This window comes from Cherax quadricarinatus, chromosome 54 (genome assembly GCF_038502225.1).
Source record: "Cherax quadricarinatus isolate ZL_2023a chromosome 54, ASM3850222v1, whole genome shotgun sequence".
In the NCBI taxonomy this organism is placed as follows: Eukaryota; Metazoa; Arthropoda; class Malacostraca; order Decapoda; family Parastacidae; genus Cherax; species Cherax quadricarinatus.
The window spans coordinates 394,925-419,139 of NC_091345.1; the positions used below are offsets into that span (position 1 = coordinate 394,925).

The following is a 24,215-nucleotide window of genomic DNA, read 5'->3' on the forward strand; positions in this document are numbered from 1 at the left end:
CTAAACCCGAGGGAATTATACAGAGTCCGTGGGGGCATGGATGGAAGACATTCAGGGTCAATTCAGGGAGCTGGAGCACACATCCAATTCCCTAAATCAACAGCCCCTCATGAGCATCACTTAACCTCCTTTGAAGGGTAATTGTGTTAGATATAACAATTAATGATGATTCAAGATAATAACTTCGGCGGAAATTGGTTGTTGAATATCATCAGGTTTAAAGTTTCCAGAAAGTCTACAGACAAAAACGATCTCACACACTTCTATTCCAGTCAAGATACTAAGACGAAAAGAGGAATCATCATCGGACTTTTCCTAAGAGCATACCGAATTTGCAGTCAGGAATTTCTTCCTTTTTCATTAAAGACTCCAATTCTCAATTCTACATGCACTAACACTACTCCTAACTCCACCCCTTCCCTACATCCAGGTTACATTGAACGTCTTTAAAGTACTGACGCAGGCTAACACTAGAGTCGTCACTGCTACCAGCACCTCCATGAAAAATCTAACTAGGACAAAATTGAAACACCGTGAACCGGTAAATGCAGGGGTTTACACTGTGACAGAATATACACAGAAGAAACAACAAGAAACTCGAAACATGTCTCATTGAACACATAAATGCAAGTAGGAAAGAAATTCTGCCAACCACCTGATGAAATCCAACGATGGCAGCGTAGTGATTAAAGAACCTAATTTCCGCATATTTAAATGTCTTGAATCATCATTAATCCCCATTTTTGACACAATCAGAATAAAGGCAGCATTATCATTTCAGAAGTATTAGCAAGAATCCTCCTCAAAACAATAAACCCTGCCATCACATAGCTGCTGCAACTACTACTACTACTGCTACCACAAAAACTACTACAACTTCTCCTAATAATACTGCCACTACCTACAACAGTTATATTATGCCTTTCACGTCATTCTAATACCTATATATATACCCTCTGTGTCTCTGTACTGTTCGTAGCGGGTCTCACCCAACCAAGGGCTGCTTGGATAAACTGAAGAGAGGTGAAGCTATGGACCTAGATGTCCGAACTGCTTGGAATCTACACTGCCCAGACAGACTCCACTGTGTCAAGGCAGCAGGGAAAACTCCGGTTGTCATTCCTTCAGCATCAAATAGACCCCTCACCCATGAGGAGGCTAGAGCAACACGGAATCCTGGGCCAATTCCACGGCCACAGCAACGAAGCTGAGGATGCATCAGAGACTGAATTACGCTCTTGCTTAGCTAGCTTGCAACATTTCTGTTCAAGCTCCCACCCGACAACAGCAGCCAACAGCCCCATGCTGCAACAAAAGACCACAGACAACACATCAACCCTATCACCACAAGAGTCATCAGTTAGGAACACTGTAATCCAAGAGAGAGAGAGAGAGAGAGAGAGAGAGAGAGAGAGAGAAAGAGAGCAGACCAGGATATTGCATATTACCTGTGAGCCATCAAATGATGTCGACGATCACCTGCTTCACCGATATCATATGAGGTTTGATAGACTCAGAGAAAACAAAGAGACATTCAGAACTAATGTGAAGACGTTCGTGGACATATGCATGATGGACAAAACAGAGTACATGTCTTTGTATTCAAATTTACCCGACCACCCAACACAGGGCCCAGAGGCGTTGATGAGAGGCCTGATGGCCTCACCCCCCCCCACCTGTAGTGCATAAAATGTTTTGCAGTGGAACGTCCTGGGACTTCGGGAAGACCGTGACTGCAGCCACAGAACATCTGAATTAGATCGACATCTCTTTAAACATCCTCAGATCCGTGTCAGGACACAGGTCCTGACGATTCAATAAATCAGTCAAGCTGTATTGTTAATACCAGCTTGACAAAGCTCCTGGAGAGCAAAACGTTGCCACAATAAAATGTCGCATTAATTACATATGGCAAATCTTGTCTTACTAACCTGCTGGAGATCAATAACAAAGTGACAGAAGTGAAACAGGATAGAGATGGCTAGTTTTCATTTTCTTGGTGAGCAAGAAAACATTTGATACCGGACCTTAAAGTACACTAGAAAAAAGCTTTAGGTGCAAGCAGGAATAACATGAAAATTACTCCGATGGATCAAAGAATACCTTAGCGAAAGGAAACGAATAGTGATTGCCCGGTAAGAGATGTCAGAATGGGGGAGAGTAACAGGTGGGGTTCTGCAAGGATCGGAATTAGGATCAGTAGTGTTTCAGACATATGAAAATGACATACTAGATGGGATTTGAGTCAGAAATTTGATATTTTCTTTGTCTCAGTTTGAAAACTTCACGGGGATGCCTGTAATTAGTAGTGAGTAATGACAGTGACGTGTCAGAGAAATTAAATTATTTAACATTTAACCTTCCTAGGTTATTTATTACCTATCTGAGCAATAAGCATTACCTTATATATTGAACGCAGTAATTATATTTTTAAAAATAAAAAAAATATATGACAAGTATCGGCATCAGCCAAAAATTGGGTATCGGTATTGGTCGAAAATTAGATATCGGTATCGGGATCGGCAAACACTTTTGGTATCGTCCCCTAATAATAATTACAAAGAGGGAACAAAAGCGAGTTATGTTTCAATGTAATTTTCCATAAGACGAAGGGTGGCATCCTGTAGCCTAATAGTATATATTCTTGACTCAAGAAATCGTAATGACACGATTGCAAATAAACCATACCCCCGGCCGGGATTGAACCCGCGGTCATAGAGTCTAGTGGCTAACGCGACGGGCTGGAGTTTTGAGACTATGACCGCGGGTTCAATCCCGGCCGGGGGTATGGTTTATTTGCAATCGTGTCATTACGATTTCTTGAGTCAAGAATATATACTATTAGGCTACAGGATGCCACCCTTCGTCTTATGGAAAATTACATTGAAACATAACTCGCTTTTGTTCCCTCTTTGCCGGGGGTATGGTTTATAGTATATATTCTTGACATTAACTGAGGTAGCTTCTCGGTTCTTAGCTTGTACACTAAACTGGATAGAAAAATACATATTCAAATACTTGAAAATCAGAACATCAATCTTCTGTGTGACATTCCACGACAGACTAGCATGATTACCTTGACGGACCAATGTTAGATCCAGAACAGACCAGCGTGAGTTCGACAGCGAACCAGTGGTTCTCATAGTATCATCACGAACCAGCATGAGTCTCAGGACGAACCTACGTGAGTAGCATCTTGTACCAATGTGATTCTCAAGACGGATGAGCATGAGCTTCAGAATGGACCCATGTACGACCCAGGGAGTTCCTGTGAGAATTTCAGGACTAACTAGTGTGAGTCTTAGAACGAGACATGTTAGACCAAGGACGAACCAGCGCAAGTCCTAGGATGACTCAGTATAACTCTAGGACGGACTAGTGTGAGGTCAAGGACAGACGGGCATGAGCCCTAGGACTTACGAATGTCAGTCCCAGGACGGGCTAGTGTGAGTCCGAGGACGGACCAGCTTGAGTCCAGAATGAAACAGTGTGAGTCCAAATAATCCTTTCCTCTCAGACAGACCCAACGTAGCTGAAAAACGAGAGGAGCCTCGGAGTTTTATCTGGCTGTTACGAGTGTTACACATTTTTTCCTTCTGGTGAGCAGAGAACGTGAAAGTCTTTTACGAATCGATCACTAACACAACAATCATTTTTCTTTTTCCTCAGAAATTAGAATTCCAAAAGCTGAATTTATACATTTTTTTTGTAGACATTTGTATAATTGCCAAAGAATGACTGTTTTTTGTGATATCGAACTGTGTCGAAACTTGTATATAAAACAAAAATTATATAAGCAAGTTTTTCCAGTAAATAAGAACGAGAATCCCATTTTTAATTTTATGGACCAGTCTTGTTCAATAATCTTGGTGTTTTTGTTAATACTGAACTACGAGAACGACAGATGAATTGCTGAATAAGAGAGAGGGAGAGAGCGAGAGAGAACTCATTCCACCTCTAAATCGACAGGATGGGACCACCTCTACTAGTAGTCAAGAGAAGGCAGACCTCTTTGCTGAACACTTTGCTACCAAAATGCAAGTTCCTGATCCAGCAAGGGACCCTCCTTGGCTAGCTGCAAGAACTGTGTCAAAACTCCATCTCAGGAAGCTTACATCTCACCCGCATTTCTTCACATAAACCCACCACCCATCTCCCACCAATAACTCGCAACCCACACCATAACACAATTTTCACTCATAACTATTTCATCAGAAAGTCACCAGAAAACTGACAACTTATAACAACTTTTCTCAAATGACGCTAATATATATTCACACAATACCTTTAATTTCAGTAAATTCCCTATATTACATTAAAATTCTAATACAATCCTCTTCTTACCCCGTTCTCCCCACCCCCCAAACCTTACTTCTCATCACCCTCTTCACACCCATCCACCCATCTCCCAACACCTCACTCTCCTACAAACATCTCCAATAAGACACAATTTTCACTCATAATTCAAAGTTTTTGTCGTTTTAACTATTTCATCAGAAAAAGTCACCACAACACTTGCAACTTATAACCATTTATCGATCAATTCACTAGTCACAATTTTACATATTATGACAAAAGATTCTCTGGCCATATATTTCACCAATACAAGAAAAAGATTCAGGTCACACACATTATTCACACTCAATTCACCTGGTTCAGTTCAAACAAAAGATACAAATTTCAGTCACAATTTTTTCTCAAATGACACTAATACACAATTTCACTCTTAATCCACAATTTTCCCCCATTTTTACTAATCCATCAAAAAGCCCCAAAAAATATTTTTACATATTAAGAAGTTAATACCCACACACACACACACACACACACACACACACACACACACACACACACACACACACACACACACACACACACACACACACACACACACACACACACACACACACACGCACACACACACTGGCTTCTTGAATTCAATCCTGCCAAATGCAAAGTCATGAAGATTGGGGAGGGGCAAAGAAGACCGCAGACAGAGTATAGGCTAGGTGGACAAAGACTACAGACCTCACTCAGGGAGAAAGACCTTGGGGTGACCATAACACCGAGCACGTCACCGGAGGCACACATCAACCAAATAACTGCTGCAGCATACGGGCGCCTGGCAAACCTGAGAATAGCGTTCCGATACCATAATAAGGAATCGTTCAAGACACTGTACACTGTGTATGTTAGGCCCATACTGGAGTATGCAGCACCAGTCTGGAACCCACACCTGGTCAAGCACGTCAAGAAGTTAGAGAAAGTACAAAGGTTTGCAACAAGGCTAGTCCCAGAGCTCAGGGGAATGTCGTACGAGGAAAGGTTGAGGGAAATCGGACTGACGACACTGGAGGACAGAAGGGTCAGGGGAGACATGATAACGACATACAAGATACTGCGGGGAATAGACAAGGTGGACAGAGATAGGATGTTTCAGAGAGGGAACACATGAACAAGGGGTCACAACTGGAAGCTGAAGACTCAGACGAGTCACAGGGACGTTAGGAAGTATTTCTTCACTCATAGAGTCGTCAGGAAGTGGAATAGCCTAGCAAGTGAAGTAGTGGAGGCAGGAACCATACATAGTTTTAAGAAGAGGTATGATAAAGCTCAGGAAGCAGAGAGAGAGAAGACCTAGTAGCAATCAGTGAAGAGGCAGGGCCAGTAGCTGAGTCTCGACCCCTGCAACCACAATTAGGTGAGTACACACACACACACACACACACACACACACACACACACACACACACACACACACACACACACACACACACACACACACACACACATACACACACACACACACACACACACACACACACACACATAGCATCTTATCCCTCAAACTACTCCCTCATTTTCCAGATTTTTACAACATTAGCACAAAGAAAACTAACTCAAACACTTATGAGTCATTACCAAAACTAACACACGGACACCACACTTTACTTTGAACACTACCAAAACACTCTCATACATCATTTATAGAGGGGCAACTGATATATCGGATCATTATCTAGTTGTAGCTACAGTTAGAGTAAGAGGTAGATGGGATAAAAGGAAAATGGCAACAAGTAAGAGGGAGGTGAAAGTGTATAAACTAAGGGAGGAGGAAGTTCGGGTGAAATATAAGCAACTATTGGCAGAAAGGTGGACTGGTGCAGGTATGAGTAGTGGAGGGGTTGAAAAGGTTTGGAATAATTTAAAAAAATGCAGTATTAGAATGTGGGGCAGAAGTTTGTGGTTATAGGAGGGTGGGTGCAAGAGGAAAGAGGAGTGATTGGTGGAATGATGAAGTAAAGGGTGTGATAAAACAGAAAAAAGTTAGCTTATGAGAGGTATTTACAAAGCAGAAGTGTTATAAGAAGAGCAGAGTATATGGAGAGTAAAAGAAAGGTGAAGAGAGTGGTGATAGAGTGCAAAAGAAGAGCGTATGATAGAGTGGGAGAGGCACTGTCAATGAATTTTAATGAAAATAAGAAAAAAATTTGGAGCGAGTTAAACAAGTTAAGAAAGCCTAGGGAACAAATAGATTTATCAGTTAAAAACAGAGAAGGGGAGCTAGTAGATGGGGAGATGGCGAGAATATTTTGAGGAACTTTTAAATGTCGACGAAGAAAGGGAGGCGGTAATTTCATGCACTGGTCAGGGAGGTATATCATCTTGTAGGAGTGAAGAAGAGCAGGATGTGAGTGTGGGGGAGGGGCGTGAGGCATTACGTAGAATGAAAGGGGGTAAAGCAGCTCGAACTGACGGGGTCATGACAGAAATGTTAAAAGCAGGGGGACACATAGTGTTGGAGTGGTTGGTATTTTTGTTAATATATGTAAGAAAGAGGGGAAGGTACCTAGGGATTGGCGGAGAGCGTGTTTAGTCCCTTTATATAAAGGGAAGGGGGACAAAAGAGACAGTAAAAATTATAGAGGAATAAGTTTACTGAGTATACCAGGAAAAGTGTACGGTAGGGTTATTATTGAAAGAATTAGAGATAAGACAGAATGTAGAATTGTGGATGAGGAAGGAGGTTTTAGAGTGGGTAGGGGAGTGTAGTTCAAGTGTTTACATTGAAGCATATCTGTGAGCAGTATTTAGATAAGGGTAGGGAAGTTTTTATTGCATTTATGGATTTAGAAAAGGCATAGGTTAGAGTGGATAGGGGAGCAATGTGGCAGATGTTGCAAGTGTATGGAATAGGTGGTAAGTTACTAAATGCTGTAAAGAGTTTTTATGAGGATAGTAAGGCTCAGGTTAGGGTGTGTAGAAGAGAGGGAATCTACTTCCCGGTAAAAGTAGGTCTTAGACAGGGATGTGTAATGTCACCATGGTTGTTTAATATATTTATAGATGGGGTTGTAAAAGAAGTAAATGCTAGGGTGTTCGCTAGAGGGGTGGGATTAAATAATGGGGAATTAAATACAAAATGGGAAGTGATACAGTTACTTTTTGCTGATGATACTCTGCTTATGGGAGATTCTAAAGAAAAATTGCAAAGGTTAGTGGACGAATTGGGGAATGCGTGTAAAGGTACAAAGTTGAAAGCGAACATAGAAAAGAGTAAGGTGATGAGAGTATCAAATGATTTAAAGAAAATATGGATATCAAATTGGGGAGGAGGAGTATGGAAGTAGTGAATGTTTTCAGATATTTAGGAGTTGACGTGTCAGCGGATGGACTTATGAAGGATGAGGTTAATCATAGAACTGATGAAGGAAAAAAGGTGAGTGGTGCATTGAGGTATATGTGGAGGCCAACAATGTTATCTTTGGAGGCAAAGAAGGGAATGTATGAAAGTATAGTAGTACCAACACTCTTATATGGATGTGAAGCTTGGGTTGTAAATGCTGCAGCGAGAAGACAGTTGGAGGCAGTGGAGATGTCCTGTCTAAGGGCAATGTGTGGTGTAAATATTATGTAGAAAATTCGGAGTGTGGAAATTAGGAGAAGGTGTGGAGTTAATAAAAGTATCAGTCAGAGGGCTGAAGAGGGTTTTTTGAGGTGGTTTGGTCATTTCCAGAGAATGGATCAAAGTAGAATGACATGGAGAGCGTATAAATCTGTAGGGGAAGGAAGGCGGGGTAGGGGTCGTCCTCGAAAAGGTTGGAGGGAGGGGGTAAAGGAGGTGTTTTGGGCGAGGGGTTTGGACTTTCAGCAAGCGTGTGTGAGCGTGTTAGGAGTGAATGGAGACAAATGGTATTTGGGACCTGACGATCTGTTGGAGTGTGAGCAGGGTAATATTTAGTGAAGGGATTCAGGGAAACCGGTTATTTTATATAACCGAACTTGAGTTCTGGAAATGGGAAGTACAATGCCTGCACTCTAAAGGAGGAGTTTGAGATATTGGCAGTTTGGAGAGATATGTTGTGTATTTTTATACGTATATACTTCTAAACTGTTGTATTATGGGCACCTCTGCAAAAACAAGTGATTATGTGTGAGTGTGGTGAAAGTGTTGAATGCTTAAAGTTTTTTCTTTTTTGGGATTTTCTTTCTGTTTGGGTCACCCTGCCTCGGTGGGAGACGGCCGACTTGTTTTGAAAAAAAAAAAAAAAAAATATATACATATATATATATATATATATGTATATATATATATATATATATGTATATATGTATATATGTATATATGTATATATATATACATATATATATATATATACATATATATATATATATGTATATACTTCATGGATAGTTTTCACAAAATCTCAGGCAGGCGAAACGTTTTCCTTTTACATCTCCTTAAGTTGCATAAATGTCCATGTATCTAACAGTTTCTTTGTTTTTATATGTTGAGTAATGATTATAACATTCATTACATCATATACTTATTTTTGTTCAAATATTATATATTATTTTATTTTCAGTGTGGTACAGGATTGCTTAATTAAATAATACAAAACTTTTTTATATTAATTGTTGTAGTGTAGTATTTTATTTTTTAGATATCATAGTTAACACTGAATATTTTATTTGTTTATGAATGTACTCAATAATTATTTTGATGATATTTCACCTGTTACTTTTATTTTTTATTTTTCATTTATCAGGGTATCCTCAGAATCTGTGTTAGACTACGCTAAACTCTTCGCCTCCCATATGTTATTTGCGCTATTACCACTTCTTTCACTTATTATCTACTATTTTCACTATTACCACTTCCTTCACCTCTTATCTACTATTTTCATTATTATTACTTCCTTCACCTCTTATCTACTATTTTCATTATTATTACTTCCTTCACCTCTTATCTGCTATTTTCATTATTATCACTTCCTTCACCTCTTAACTACTATTTTCACTATTACCACTTCCCTCACCTGTTATCTACTATTAACACTTCCCTCACCTCTTCTTTACTATTTTCGTTATTACCATTTTTTTCACATCTTATCTACTATTTTTGCTAATACCACTTTCCTCACCTCTTATCTACTATTTTTGCTATTACCACTTTCCTCACCTCTTCTTTACTATTTCTGCTATTACCACTTCCTTCACCTCATATCTGCTAATTTCGGTATCTGTTCTATAACTCAATAGCGGTATCTGCTTGAGGTAGCTGCCTGCTATTTTTCTTTGTGCTTTTTTCCTTGCAAACTCATTCTGTGACCGACTTTTCCTCACTCTATCGCATATTTTACTAATCCTTGTCGTTACTTTATCGTGTCGTTGACTGCGGTGACATCCATGTTACCAGCACATCACAACACCAACATAAACAGAAATGTTTTGCAGGAAAACAAGACCATTAGTATGTCTCTTACGTCAACAGAAACATAAACATTTTTTTGATCATCAAAAATATAAATATAAATATTAATATCTTGTATATCAACTGAAAAATCGCTATTAATGTTTTCTCTCAGCACAAACACTGACGTTAACGTCTTCCTATAAGAGAATCATAACAATATAAAAATAGAGAGATCGGAAAACTTGGGTGCATGAGAAGCAGTAATTTCGTAGCTGTAAAACACCGTTAATAAAACTAATATTTACCACCGCAGATCCGAGTAATCAATAGTTTCAAGGAAGAAAATTTACACTGAGAAATAACATAAAAAATATGAAGCAACAATTTCAGCACCACAGAAGAAAGCATAATGAAAGCAAAGCAAACTGTGGACTTACGAACTAATCATTACAGGTCCTTGTGAGAACCACACTTGCCAAGGTCAGCCACGAACCATCGTCATAATGACATTCACAGGAAGGGATCCATATGGCTAGGACTTACATCCAGCACTTCACATGCTTAGTAAGAGGAACACAGGGACTGAGAGCGAAATGTATTATAATACACGTTGTAGAGGCACGAGGGAATATAATATATCATACTTCGTAGAAATAAGAGAAAGTGTAAATATTATGTCTCACACACACACACACTTCGTAGAAGGACAGGGAAATGTAAGTAATATGAGACAGTAATAGTAGTTAGAGAGCGAGGCACAGCCAGCGAGAGTTCACTAGCACACCACACAAGTCCACCCTGGACGAGGGTCGCCTCAATACTGAGAGACCATGGAATCTCACTCCACGACCACGACCTCACTCTCTCCTCCCTTCTTCCTCATTTTCATACACTATCTCTCCTCATCGTCCTTCTCCCCGTTTTCTCCTCCCTCCTTGACGACAGAGTCGTACTGCCTCCATTTCTTCTCCTATACCATCCTACTATTTCTATTATTTTTTCCTTCTCATCCTTCCTATCTCTTCCTCATTACACTGACATGTAAAATCGTGAGTATGCATTGATGGTGCGGTCAAGCTCTTGACTTTCCTTGACAACCTTGGCCTTCTTCTCTTTCCTACTACGCCTTTCTTTCTAGTCCTGCTCTCCCTACTTTATCTCCTTAACTTCCTTCTCCACGTTCTCCTCTCCCTCCTAAGCCACCTCTTCAGCCCTCTTACTTCCTTTCCTTCCACTCAATTACGCCATCCATCTACTCCTGTTGCTCCTCCTCCTCTTCCTTATTACAATAATATATATAGTGGTGAGGATGTGTTGATGGGGCGGCCAAGCTCAAGACTCTCACCTCAACGGTCCTAAATCACAGTTAGTGTCGTTGTGAGCCTTGAACGACCAGGACGACGACAAGACTACAGATTCACTGCATGATGCAAGACGTGAAGTCCTCACAACTTCAAAATTTCCTAAACGAACTAAGAGAAAAAGAAACCCGATATTTTAAAGATAAAATTCAGATTATTTTTTCTTGTTTAAACAAGGTACGTTGAAAGCCAACCGGAAGAGGCTTCTCTAGTTAATTCACAGAGACTGCATAACAAAGTATACCAGCACTTTTACGTTAGAAGCTGTTCAGAAGTTATATTTTCTGGTTAGCGGCATTTAAAGTATCAAGTCGATCAGGTGGGACGTTCATAAATTGTATTATCGATGTCAGTTTTTTAATCTGACCGGTTTAAAAAATTGGAGCCTAATTAGCCAAAAATCAATTCAACCCAAAATCAATTAAAACTTTTCTCTAAGATACACCAGCATTTAAGGATTATAACCAACCACAAGAAGCTTTTCCCATTTGTTATAAGGAGACCACGTTGTTCCGAAGATAAAATATTAGGAAAAATTTAGCACTCCAGAATCAAGAAGCTTTTTTCTTCATAAGAAAATATGCCAGCACTAACAGTCAGAAGGAAACCACGAAATTTCATTCTCCAGTTATCTCACAGAATCAAACATTTCTAACTTTATTGTGTTAGTTAAGTATCAAAAATTTTATTTTACATCTTAACCTTTAAAATATCCTATTTTGTAATATACATTAACTTTAAAAAGACTAAAAGCGTTTTGAAGAGTAATGCTCAAATTACTTTACGGAAAAATACCATACCACTTTAAAAAAAATAAAATTAGCGTCTACTCTCCTATAACATTTCCATCCATCTCCTAAGTAGGATACTTAAGTGTTGAAAGTTAGAAGCCAATCAGAAGAAGCTTTCTAAGTTATAAAATACGGTGAATACAGTAATATTCTATTAATAATTACCCCAGAGGGCAACAATACATCGTCGTAGTTACAAACACCTTTCACCAGTCACAATACACCGCCGTTGAAGAAATGAATTTGATCACATCAGAAGTTCTTAAGACATAAACAAAAATCTTAAAGGAAGAGGGAAATGAAGCAATCACAATAAGGTACTCCTATCAGATATAGGTAATTTGGTATCCCCTTCGAATACACCTAATAAGGTGCCCTTTCGGGGATCCATAATTATTCCACAATTATTGTATACCATCAATGATAAAATTATGCTTTCTGTTTAGCCTAAAGGATGGTTTGCAAGTGATGTTTACATTGTTTTATGAGTTTTGTACTAAACATTGTTAATATAACGTAGCATTCTCACTATTTTCCTGCACACAGCTAAACATTGCTGAAAACTTATCAAAGATTCGTTGTTGCTGTTGCTGTATTGAGTCTTTTTCCACATAAACTTTCTTAATTTTTATATTTTATGTAGCAGTCATTACCTTACAATCTGACGTTCATCTGTAACTTCTCTGTGAGATGTTATGTGGGAAAACTTCACAGGTACAATCCAGAATTAACATTTCACACACATAACTGGGAAAACTCTGCCACATCAAAAACTGATATTGATGTACCTGGGGGACAACTGGGACATGAGGAACACAAGGTTGCAATAGTGTCCTCTTCGATGCTCACCTTCTTAGCTCCCCAAACTCACACATTTTTTTTTCAACAAGTCGGCCGTCTCCCACCGAGGCAGGGTGACCTAAAAAAGAAAGAAAATCCCCCAAAAGAAAATACTTTCTTCATCATTCAACACTTTCACCTCTCACACATAATCACTGTTTTTGCAGAGGTACCCAGAATACAACAGTTTAGAAGTATATACGTATGAAAATACACAACATATTTCTCCAAACTGCCAATATCCCAAACCCCTCTTTTAGAGTGCAGGCATTGTACTTCGCATTACCAAGACTCAAGTCCGGCTATATAAAATAACCTATTTCCCTGAATCCCTTCACTAACTATTACCCTGCTCACACTCCAACAGCTCGTCAGGTCCCAAATACCATTTGTCTCCATTCACTCCTATCTAACACGCTCACGCACGCTTGCTGGAAGTCCAAACCCCTCGCCCACAACACCTCGTTTACCCCCTCCCTCCAACCTTTTCGTGGACGACCCCTACCCCGCCTTCCTTCCCCTACAGATTTATACGCTCTCCATGCCATTCTACTTTGATCCATTCTCTCTAAATGACCAAATCACCTCAACAAACCCTCTTCAGCCCTCTGACTAATACTTTTATTAACTCCACACCTTCTCCTAATTTCCACACTCCGAATTTTCTGCATAATATTTACACCACACATTGCCCTTAGACAGGATATCTCCACTGCCTCCAACCGCCTCCTCGCTGCTGCATTCACAACCCAAGCTTCACAACCATATAAGAGTGTTGGTACTACTATACTTTCATACATTCCCTTCTTTGCCTCCATAGATAACGTTTTTTGTCTCCACATATACCTCAACGCACCACTCACCTTTTTTCCTTCATCAATTCTATGATTAAGCTCATCCTTAGTAAATCCATCCGCTGACACGACAACTCCCATATAACTGAAAACATTCACTTCTTCCATACTCTTCCTCCCCAATTTGATATCCAATTTTTTTTATCTAAATAATTTGATACCCTGATCACCTTACTCTTTTCTATGTTCACTTTCAACTTTCTACCTTTACACACACTCCCAAACTCGACCACTAACCTTTGCAATTTTTCTTTAAAATCTCACATGAGCACAGTGTAATCAGCAAAAAGTAACTGTGTTAATTCCCATTTTGTATTTGATTCCCCATAATAAAATCCCACCCCTCACCCGAACACCGTAGCATTTACTTCTTTTACAACCCCGTCTATAAATATATTAAACAACCATGGTGACATTACACATCCCTGTCTAAGACCTACTTTTACCGGGAAGTAGTCTCCCTCTCTTCTACACACCCTAACCTGAGCCTCACTATCCTCATAAAAACTGTTTACAGCATTTGGTAAAATTTCACCTATTCCATATACCTGTAACATCTGCCAAATTGCTCCCCTATCCACTCTATCATATGCATTTTCTAAATCCATAAATGCAATAAAAACTTCCCTACCTTTATCTAAACTGTTCACATATATGCTTCAATGTAAACACTTGATCTACACATCCCCTACCCACTCTAAAACCTCCTTCCTCATCCGCAATCCTACATTCTGTGTTACCTCTAATTCTTTCAATAATAACCCTACCGTACACTTTTCCTTGTATACTCAGTAAACTTATTCCTCTAAATTTTTTACAATCTTTTTTGTCCCCCTTCCCTTTATATAAAGGGACTATAATGCTCTCTACCAATCCATAGGTACCTTCCCCTCTTTCATACATTTATTAAACAAAATGCCAACCACTCCAACACTACATCCCCCCCTGCTTTTAACATTTCTGTCATGATCCCATCAGTTCCAGCTGCTTTACCCCCTTTCATTCTACGTAATGCCTCACACACCTCCACCGCACTCACATCCTGCTCTTCTTCACTCCTACAAGATGATATACCTCCCTGGCCAGTGCATGAAATTACCGCATCCCTTTCTTCGTCGACATTTAAAAATTCCTCAAAATATTCTCGCCATCTACCCAATACCAACATTTCCCCATCTACTAACTCCCCTACTCTGTTTTTATCTGACATATCCAATGGTTCCCCAGGCTTTCTTAACTTGTTTAACTCGCTCCAAAATTTTTATCTTATTTTCATTAAAATTTCTTGACAGTGCCTCTCCCACTCTATCATCTGCTCTCCTTTTGCACTCTCTCACCACTCTATTCACCTTTCTTTTACTCTCCATGTACTCTACTCTTCTTATAACACTTCTACTTTGTAAAAACCTCTCATAAGCTACCTTTTTCTCTTTTATCACACCCTTTACTTCATCATTCCACCAATCACTCCTCTTTCCACCTGCACCCACCCCCCCATAACCACAAACTTCTGCCCCACATTCTAATACTTCATTTTTAAAAATATTTCAACTCTCTTCAGCCCCCCCCCCACTTCTCATACTTGCACCAGCCCACCTTTCTGACAATAGCTGCTTATATCTCACCTAAACTTCCTCCTCCCTTAGTTTATACACTTTCACCTCCCTCTTACTTGTTGTTGTCATTTTCCACTTGTCGCATCTACCTCTTACTCTAACTGTAGCTACAACTAAATAATGATCCGATATATCAGTTGCCCCTCTATAAACGTGTACATCCTGGAGCCTACCCATCAACCTTTTATCCACAAATATATAATCTAATAAACTACTTTCATTACATGCTATATCATACCTTGTATATTTATTCATCCTCTTTTTCATAAAATATGTATTTCTTATTACCAAACCTCTTTCTACACATAGCTCAATTAAAGGCTCCCCCATTTTCATTTACTCCTGGCACCCAAAATTTACGTACTACTCCCTCCACAATATTTTTACCCACTTTAGCATCGAAATCCCCAACTACAAGTACTCTCACACTTGGTTCAAAACTCCCCATTCACTCACTCAACATTTTCCAAAATCTCTCTCTCTCCTCTACACTTCTCTCTTCTCCATGTGCATATACGCTTTCTATAACCCACTTTTCACATCCAACCTTTATTTTACTCCACATAATCCTTGAATTAATACATTTATATTCCCTCTTTTATGGCCATAACTTATCCTTCAACATTATTACTACTCCTTCTTTAGCTCTAACTCTATTTGAAACCCCTGACCTAATCCCATTTATTCCTCTCCACTGAAACTTTCCCTCCCCCTTCCTGAATAATTACTTGAAAAAAATATTATACCGGTAACACTGGCAAATATGTGTGGACTATATAAAATTATTATTGAATATAATTATTACAGCACAAATGTTCGTAAAAATTAAGATACCAATTATTCGTACACCTCCCTATAAGCAGGCAACTAATATTGGCCAATAAATAGTTACGTTACCTATTGTGTGAGAATTAAAACTCGCTGGGAGGCCATAAAAAAAATACAATAGAACCTCTGTATCCGTGAATTCTGTATCCGCTGTTATCCATTGTTTACTGTGACCCAAATAAAAAAAAATTTCGCTTAATAATTGCCCCAAAGTGCACAAGTAGTGGTGGCAGTTTTTGAAGCCTAAGAGAAACTGTGAAATGCTTCCCATCAGCCAAAAAAGTGCTAAATTTAGACTTATTTTACATAATTAATCAATTAAAATCTTATATATAGTGTTTGCTACTTTCTACAGTAGGTCTTGGAACTTAACCCTCGCGGATACAGGGGTTAACTGTGTTACCATCCCCGTGGTGGACAGTTCTTCATCCTGTCAACACCGAGTCTCTTTTTCTATTATTACACTGGTCTGTATGATTTTTTTATTGAGTCTATGGTATCTTTGTTGGTATATATATATATATATATATATATATATATATATATATATATATATATATATATATATATATATATATATATATATATATATATATATATATATATATATATACATATATATATATATATATATATATATATATATATATATATATATATATATATATATATATATATATATATATATATATACATATATATATACATATATATATATATATATATATATATATATATATATATATATATATATATATATATATATATATATATATATATATATATATATTCAACAAGTCGGCCGTCTCCCACCGAGGCAGGGTGACCCAAAGAGAAAAAAAATCCCCCCAAAAAAAATACTTTCATCATTCAACACTTTCACCTCACTCACACATAATCACTGTGTTTGCAGAGGTGCCCAGAATACAACAGCTTAGAAGCATATACGTATAAAAATACACAATATATCTCTCCAAACTGCTAATATCCCAAACCCCTCCTTTAGAGTGCAGGCATTGTACTTGCCATTTCCAGGACTCAAGTCCGGTTATGTAAAATAACCGGTTTCCCTGAATCCATTCACTAAATATTACCCTGCTCACACTCCAACAGATCGTTAGGTCCCAAATACCATTTGTCTCCATTCACTCCTAACACGCTCACACACGCTTGCTGGAAGTCCAAACCCGTCGCAAAAAACACCTCCTTTACCCCCTCCCTCCAACCTTTTCGTGGACGACCCCTACCCCGCCTTCCTTCCCCTACAGATTTATACGCTCTCCATGTCATTCTACTTTGATTCATTCTCTCTAAATGACCAAACCGCCTCAACAACCCCTCTTCAACTTTCTGACTAATTTTTTTTTTTCAACAAGTCGGCTGTCTCCCACCGAGGCAGAGCGACCCAAAAAAGAAAGAAAATCCCCAAAAAGAAAATACTTTCATCATCATTCAACACTTTCATCACACTCGCACATTATCACTGTTTTTGCAGAGGTGCTCAGAATACAACAGTTTAGAAGCATACACATATAAAGATACACAACATATCCCTCCAAACTGCCAATATCCCAAACCCCTCCTTTAAAGTGCAGGAATTGTACTTCCTATTTCCAGGACTCAAGTCCGACTATATGAAAATAACCGGTTTCCCTGAATCCCTTCACTAAATATTACCCTGCTCACACTCCAACAGATCGTCAGGTCCCAAGTACCATTCGTCTCCGTTCACTCCTATCTAACACGCTCACGCACGCTTGCTGGAAGTCCAAGCCCCTTGCCCACAAAACCTCCTTTACCCCCTCTCTCCAACCCTTTCGAGGACGACCCCTACCATGCCTTCCTTCCCCTATAGATTTATATGCTTTCCATGTCAATCTACTTTGATCCATTCTCTCTAAATGACCAAACCACCTCAACAACCCCTCTCCTGCCCTCTGACTAATACTTTTATTAACTCCACACCTTTTCCTAATTTCCACACTCCGAATTTTCTGCATAATATTTACACCACACATTGCCCTTAAACAGGACATCTCCACTGCCTCCAACCGTCTCCTCGCTGCTGCATTTACCACCCAAACTTCACACCCATATAAGAGTGTTGGTACTACTATACTTTCATACATTCCCTTATTTGCCTCCATAGATAAAGTTTTTTGACTCCACATATACCTCAACGCACCACTCACCGTTTTTCCCTCATCAATTCTATGATTAACCTCATCCTTCATAAATCCATCCGCCGACACGTCAACTCCCAAGTATCTGAAAACATTCACTTCTTCCATACTCCTCCTCCCCAATTTGATATCCAATTTTTCTTTATCTAAATCATTTGATACTCTGATCACCTTACTCTTTTCTATGTTCACTTTCAACTTTCTACCTTCACACACATTCCCAAATTCGTCCACTAACCTTTGTAATTTTTCTTTAGAATCTCCCATGAGCACAGTATCATCAGCAAAAAGTAACTGTGCCACTTCCCATTTTATATTTAATTCCCCGTAATTTAATCCCACCCTTCTCCCGAACACCCTAGCATTTACTTCTTTTACAACCCCATCTATAAATATATTAAACAACCATGGTGACATTACACATCCCTGTCTAAGACCTACTTTTGCCAGGAAGTAGTCTCCCTCTCTCCTACACACACACACACACACACACACACACACACACACACACACACACACACATATATATATATATATATGTATATATATATATATATATATATATATATATATATATATATATATATATATATATATATATATATATATATATATATATATATATATATATATATATATACATATATGCAATAAGATCACAGTAAACAGGTGACTTCAGAATATGCAAAACAACCACTGTGAAAGAATAGAGAAATTCCAAGCGCTTTCGTGACTACTGACATTATTACATTGATAATGAGAGTAGTCACGAAAGCGTTTGGAATTTCTCTATTCTTTTACAGTGGTTGTTTTGCATATATATATATATATATATATATATATATATATATATATATATATATATATATATATATATATATATATATATATATATATATATATATATATATATATATATATATATATATATATATATATATATATATACATATATATATAAATATATATATGTATATTTATATATATATACATATATATATATATATATATATATATATATATATATATATATATATATATATATATATATATATATATATATGAATATATATATAAATATATATGTAAATATATATATATATATATATATATATATATATATATATATATATATATATATATATATATATATGTGTACATATATATATATATATATATATATATATATATATATATATATATATATATATATATATATATATATATATATATATGTGTGTGTGTGTGTGTGTGTGTGTGTGTGTGTGTGTGTGTGTGTGTGTACTCACCTAATTGTAGTTGCAGGGGTCGAGACTCAGTTCCTGGCCCCGCCTCTTCACTGATCGCTACTAGGTCCTCTCCCTCTCTGCTTACTGAGCTTTGTCATACCTCTTCTTAAAACTATGTATGGTTCCTGCCTCCACTACTTCACTTGCTAGGCTATTCGACTTCCTGACGACTCTATGACTGAAGAAATACTTCCTAACGTCCCTGTGACTAGTCTGAGTCTTCAGCTTCCAATTGTGACCCCTTGTTTCTGTGTCCCCTCTCTGGAACATCCTGTCTCTGTCCACCTTGTCTATTCCCCGCAGTATCTTGTATGTCGTTATCATGTCTCCCCTGACCCTTCTGTCCTCCAGTGTCGTCAGTCCGATTTCCCTCAACCTTTCCTCGTACGACATTTCCCTGAGCTCTGGAACTAGCCTTGTTGCAAACCTTTGTACTTTCTGAAACTTCTTGACGTGCTTGACCAGGTGTGGGTTCCAGACTGGTGCTGCATACTCCAGTATGGGCCTAACATACACAGTGTACAGTGTCTTGAACGATTCCTTATTAAAGTTTCGGAAAGCTATTCTCAGGTTTGCCAGGAGCCCGTTTGCTCCAGCAGTTATTTGGTTGATGTGTGCCTCCGGTGACGTGCTCGGTGTTATGGCCTCCCCAAGATCTTTCTCCCTGAGTGAGGCTTGTATTCTTTGTCCACCTAGCCTATACTCTGTCTGCGGTCTTCTTTGCCCATCCCCAATCTTCATGACTTTGCATTTGGCAGGGTTGAATTCGAGAAGCCAGTTTCTGGACCATATGTCCAGCCTGTGCAGGTCTCTTTGCAGTCCTGCCTCATCCTCATCCGATTTAATTCTTCTCATCAGCTTCACATCATCTGCGAATAGGGACACTTCAGAGTTTATTCCTTCCATCATGTCGTTCGCATATATCAAAAATAGCACTGGTCCTAGAACTGACCCCTGTGGGACCTCGCTCGTCACAGGCGCCCACTGTGATACTTCTTCACGTACCATGACTCGTTGTTGCCTCCCTGTCAGGTATTCCCTGATCCATTGCAGTGCCCTCCGTGTTACATGCGCCTGATCCTCCAGCTTCTGCACTAATCTCTTGTGAGGAACTGTGTCAAAGGCCTTCCTGCTGTCCAGGAAAATGCAATCAACCCACCCCTCTCTCTCCTGTCTTACTTCTGTTACTTTGTCATAAAAATCCAATAGGTTTGTGACACAGGATTTGCCTTCCATGAGTCCATGCTGGTTTTCATTTATAATCTTGTTCCATTCCAGGTGTTCCACCACTCTCCTCCTGATAATCTTCTCCATGACTTTGCATACTATACATGTCAGAGACACAGGTCTGTAGTTTAGTGCCTCGTTTCTGTCTCCTTTCTTAAATATGGGGAATAGATTTGCCGTCTTCCATATCTCAGGTAGTTGTCCAGTTTCAAGGGATGTGTTGAAGATTGTGGTTAGGGGCATGCACAGCATCTCTGCTCCGTCTCTAAGGACCCACGGGGAGATGTTGTCCGGTCCCATCGCCTTTGAGGTATCAAGGTCACTTAGCAGCTTCTGCACCTCCTCCTCGGTTGTTCGTATGTCATCCAACACTTGTTGGTATATTCCCTCTTGGTGTTCCCTTCTGTGCTGTCTTCCCAGAGCCCTTCCTGTCTCTGCTGTAAAAACTTCCTTAAATCTCCTGTTTAGCTCCTCACATACCTCCTGATCATTTCTTGTGAGTTCTTCCTCCTGATGTGGCTATACAACAATTTCGGGTCAGTCTTGACTTTCGATGCTATGTTATTTTCATACTGTCGCTGCGCCTCCTTCCTTACCTGTGCATACTCGTTCCTGGCTCTGCGACTAATCTCCCTATTTTCATGTGTTCTCTGCCTTCTGTACATTTTCCATTCTCTATTATTGCACTTAGTTTTTGCCTCCTTACACCGTCGGGTAAACCAGGGGCTCATTCTGGTCTTCCCATTGTTTCTGTTGCCCTTGGGAATAAACCTTTCCTCTGCCTCCTTGCATTTTGCTGTTACATATTCCATCATTTTATTTACTGGCTTTCCTGCCAGTTCTCTGTCCAACGAACCTCTTCAGGAAGTTCCTCATACCTATGTAGTCCCTTCTTTTATAATCTGGCTGTTCCCATTCAAATCCTGTTACTCTCTCCACTTGTAACTCTACTATGTATTCAAAGCACAGAACCACGTGGTCACTAGCTCCTAGGGGACTCTCGTATGTGATGTCCTCAATGTCTGAACTGACGAGGGTGAACCCAAGGTCCAATCTTGCTGGTTCGTCCTCCCCTCTCACTCTGGTAGTGTCCTTAACATGTTGATGCACCACATCCAACATCTTGGCTCTCCATGTTTTGGGACCCCCATGTGGCTCCAGGTTTTCCCAGTCAATCTCCCTGTGGACGAAATCACCCATAACCAGCAACTTTGCTCTGATCGAGTATGCTCTTCTTGCCACCTCAGCAAGTGTGTCCACCATTGCTCTGTTGCTCTCTTCATATTCCTCTCTTGGCCTCCTGCAGTTCTGTGGTGGGCTATACATCACTTCAATGACCACCTTGTGCTCCCCTGACTGAATTGTACCTACTATGTAGTCCCTTTCTCCTGTCTCGTCTATGCCTCCCATTTTCTCGAATTTCCATCGGTTTTTTACGAGCAGAACAACCTCACTAATTGTGGTATCCCTTTTTTTGTTAAATTATCTTGATACCTAATCCTTTACACCTTGATATTTATTATTCTGACTTTTCTTTCCTGTTAATCCCACATGCTCATATAATTTGTGGATCAGTCTCTTATGTAGCACAGTGTCAAAAAGCTTTCTTGCACTCCAAGATAAGGTGTGCCACGACCCATCATGACAGCCTGCACGACTGGTACTACCATGACAGGTTTCCATATGTGTGAGGTTATAACGTATGTAGTGGGTACGGGAAAGTTTCAGTAAGATACCCTCACCTCGTAGTGGGACAAGAAAGTATCACAAATCTAATCTTCACATCGTAGAGGTGCAGATGAGTATCAACAATAGTACAGTTGACGTAGAGGTAAGTGAGGATCAGTATTTTGACAAGTCGTAGGACAGGAAAGTATCAGTAATAACTCAAGACGTAGAGAGACAGGAAGTATCAGTATTTTGACACATCATAGAGGGACAGAGAAGTATCAGTAATGCAATACTCACGTCATAGAGAGACAGGAAAGTACCTGTATTATGACACTGGTGTGGTAGAAGAACGCTGAGGTAACGATGTTATAACACCACTTACACAGACGCACTAAAAAAAGTGACTGAGAGCTCACACACAAACACACTCACACACACTACGCAAGTCTAGCACGGACGAGGGTCGCCTCAGTACTGAGAGAGGCCGGGAGAACCTCTTCCTCCACCACCTGTATCATGTAATCCTCCTCCTCTCACCGCTTCTCTTCCTGCTCCTGTTTCTTCTCTTGCTTCTGCTGCTCATCGTCTTCCTCCTCTTTCCCCTTTATCATCCTCCTCGTCTTTTTTTCGCACCTATTCTTCTTACTCCTCCTCACATTTTCTCGTCCTCCTCTTGTTGCTGCACCTTCTCCTCTTCCTCCTCCTCCTCCTAATCCATTTCTTCTTACTCTTCCTTCTTCCTCCTCTTGGTCGTCTTCCTCCACTCTTTTTCCACCCCCACTTATCCTTCTCTTCCTCTTCCTCCTCCTCCTACTCCTCTTCCTCCTCATTCTGCTTGTCACTTACCTAACACCACTGTAGTTTATTTCTACCTTCAACTTCTACTTGCGTCTCCTTGTACCTTTGTCTTCCTCCAGCGATCTTTCTGTGTTCACTCTGCCAAGTCCTGGTACTTCTACCATTCAATATATTCAGGTTCAGATATATTGCTCTCCTCTCATTAGTCCGTCAACCTAGCTCAGAAACTAGTCTCATTACTCAGAAATATTATTCTAGTTTTGTGACCTATTTGATTAGGTGCAGGTGCCATGATGATGTTGCGTACTCTATAAATGACCTGACATATGTAATTTTAGGGGATCATGAGCCATTCTTTGTAGATGTTCTTGAAAGGTATTCTTATGTTTCCTAAATTTGCAAGTGCACCAGCAGTAATTCGATTATTATATCCTTGGAACAATAGGTACTTTCAGGGCATTTTCCCTGTGTACAGTTTGCAGTCTCTTCGTCTCTATTTTCACTCCTGTCGTAGTCAGCATTCCGTTTCTGGTCATCAAGTCCATTCCTGTTTTTCTTAAATCTGTAGGCAGGAGACTGGCAATCTCTGCAATTTGTCATTTCGTAATCTTTCCCTGACATTGCTGATTGTATTATTATCCCCATAATTAGTTTTACAAGCTAAAAGCTGTTATCTTACCTTTCAAAGCCCAGCCTTATCTTAGGTATACTATCACTCATCAGGATGCTATCCACGATAGTCGACTACTTGGTGATAGGTGAACAGAGCAAGCAGGTGTAAGGAAACATGTAAAGTAAAAGGACACGTTGCCACAATAAAATGTCACATTAGTTGCACTTGTGTCCTTTTACTTTACATATTGTCGGTAATTCTACCAACTTTATTATAAGGAAACATGTCCAACTTTTCTAGATCTTTATAAGTTTCGAATAATCAACACATAAGTATACACAGTTCTGTCTTCTTGCTTGCTGTTTTCATATACTAGGAATAGTAATGGTACCGATACCACTAATTGTGCTATCCCTGTTTTTGTTAAATTATCTTGATACCTAATCC

General features: G+C 39.3%; 1 protein-coding gene across 2 annotated transcripts in view; it reads right to left on the minus strand.

The window, feature by feature from the left end:
* Window positions 1-22,817, minus strand: part of LOC128699104 (uncharacterized) — a 284,982-nt gene extending 262,165 nt beyond the window's left edge. Inside the window, exon 1 of one of the 2 annotated variants that reach the window (XM_070096515.1) lies at window positions 22,655-22,817. The gene's annotated coding sequence lies outside the window, so the exon portion shown is untranslated. Of the gene's footprint in view, window positions 1-10,390; window positions 10,723-22,654 lie in introns of those variants that run through there. The other variant, XM_070096516.1, reaches the window with a different exon arrangement.
* Between the last annotated feature and the right edge of the window lie 1,398 nt (window positions 22,818-24,215).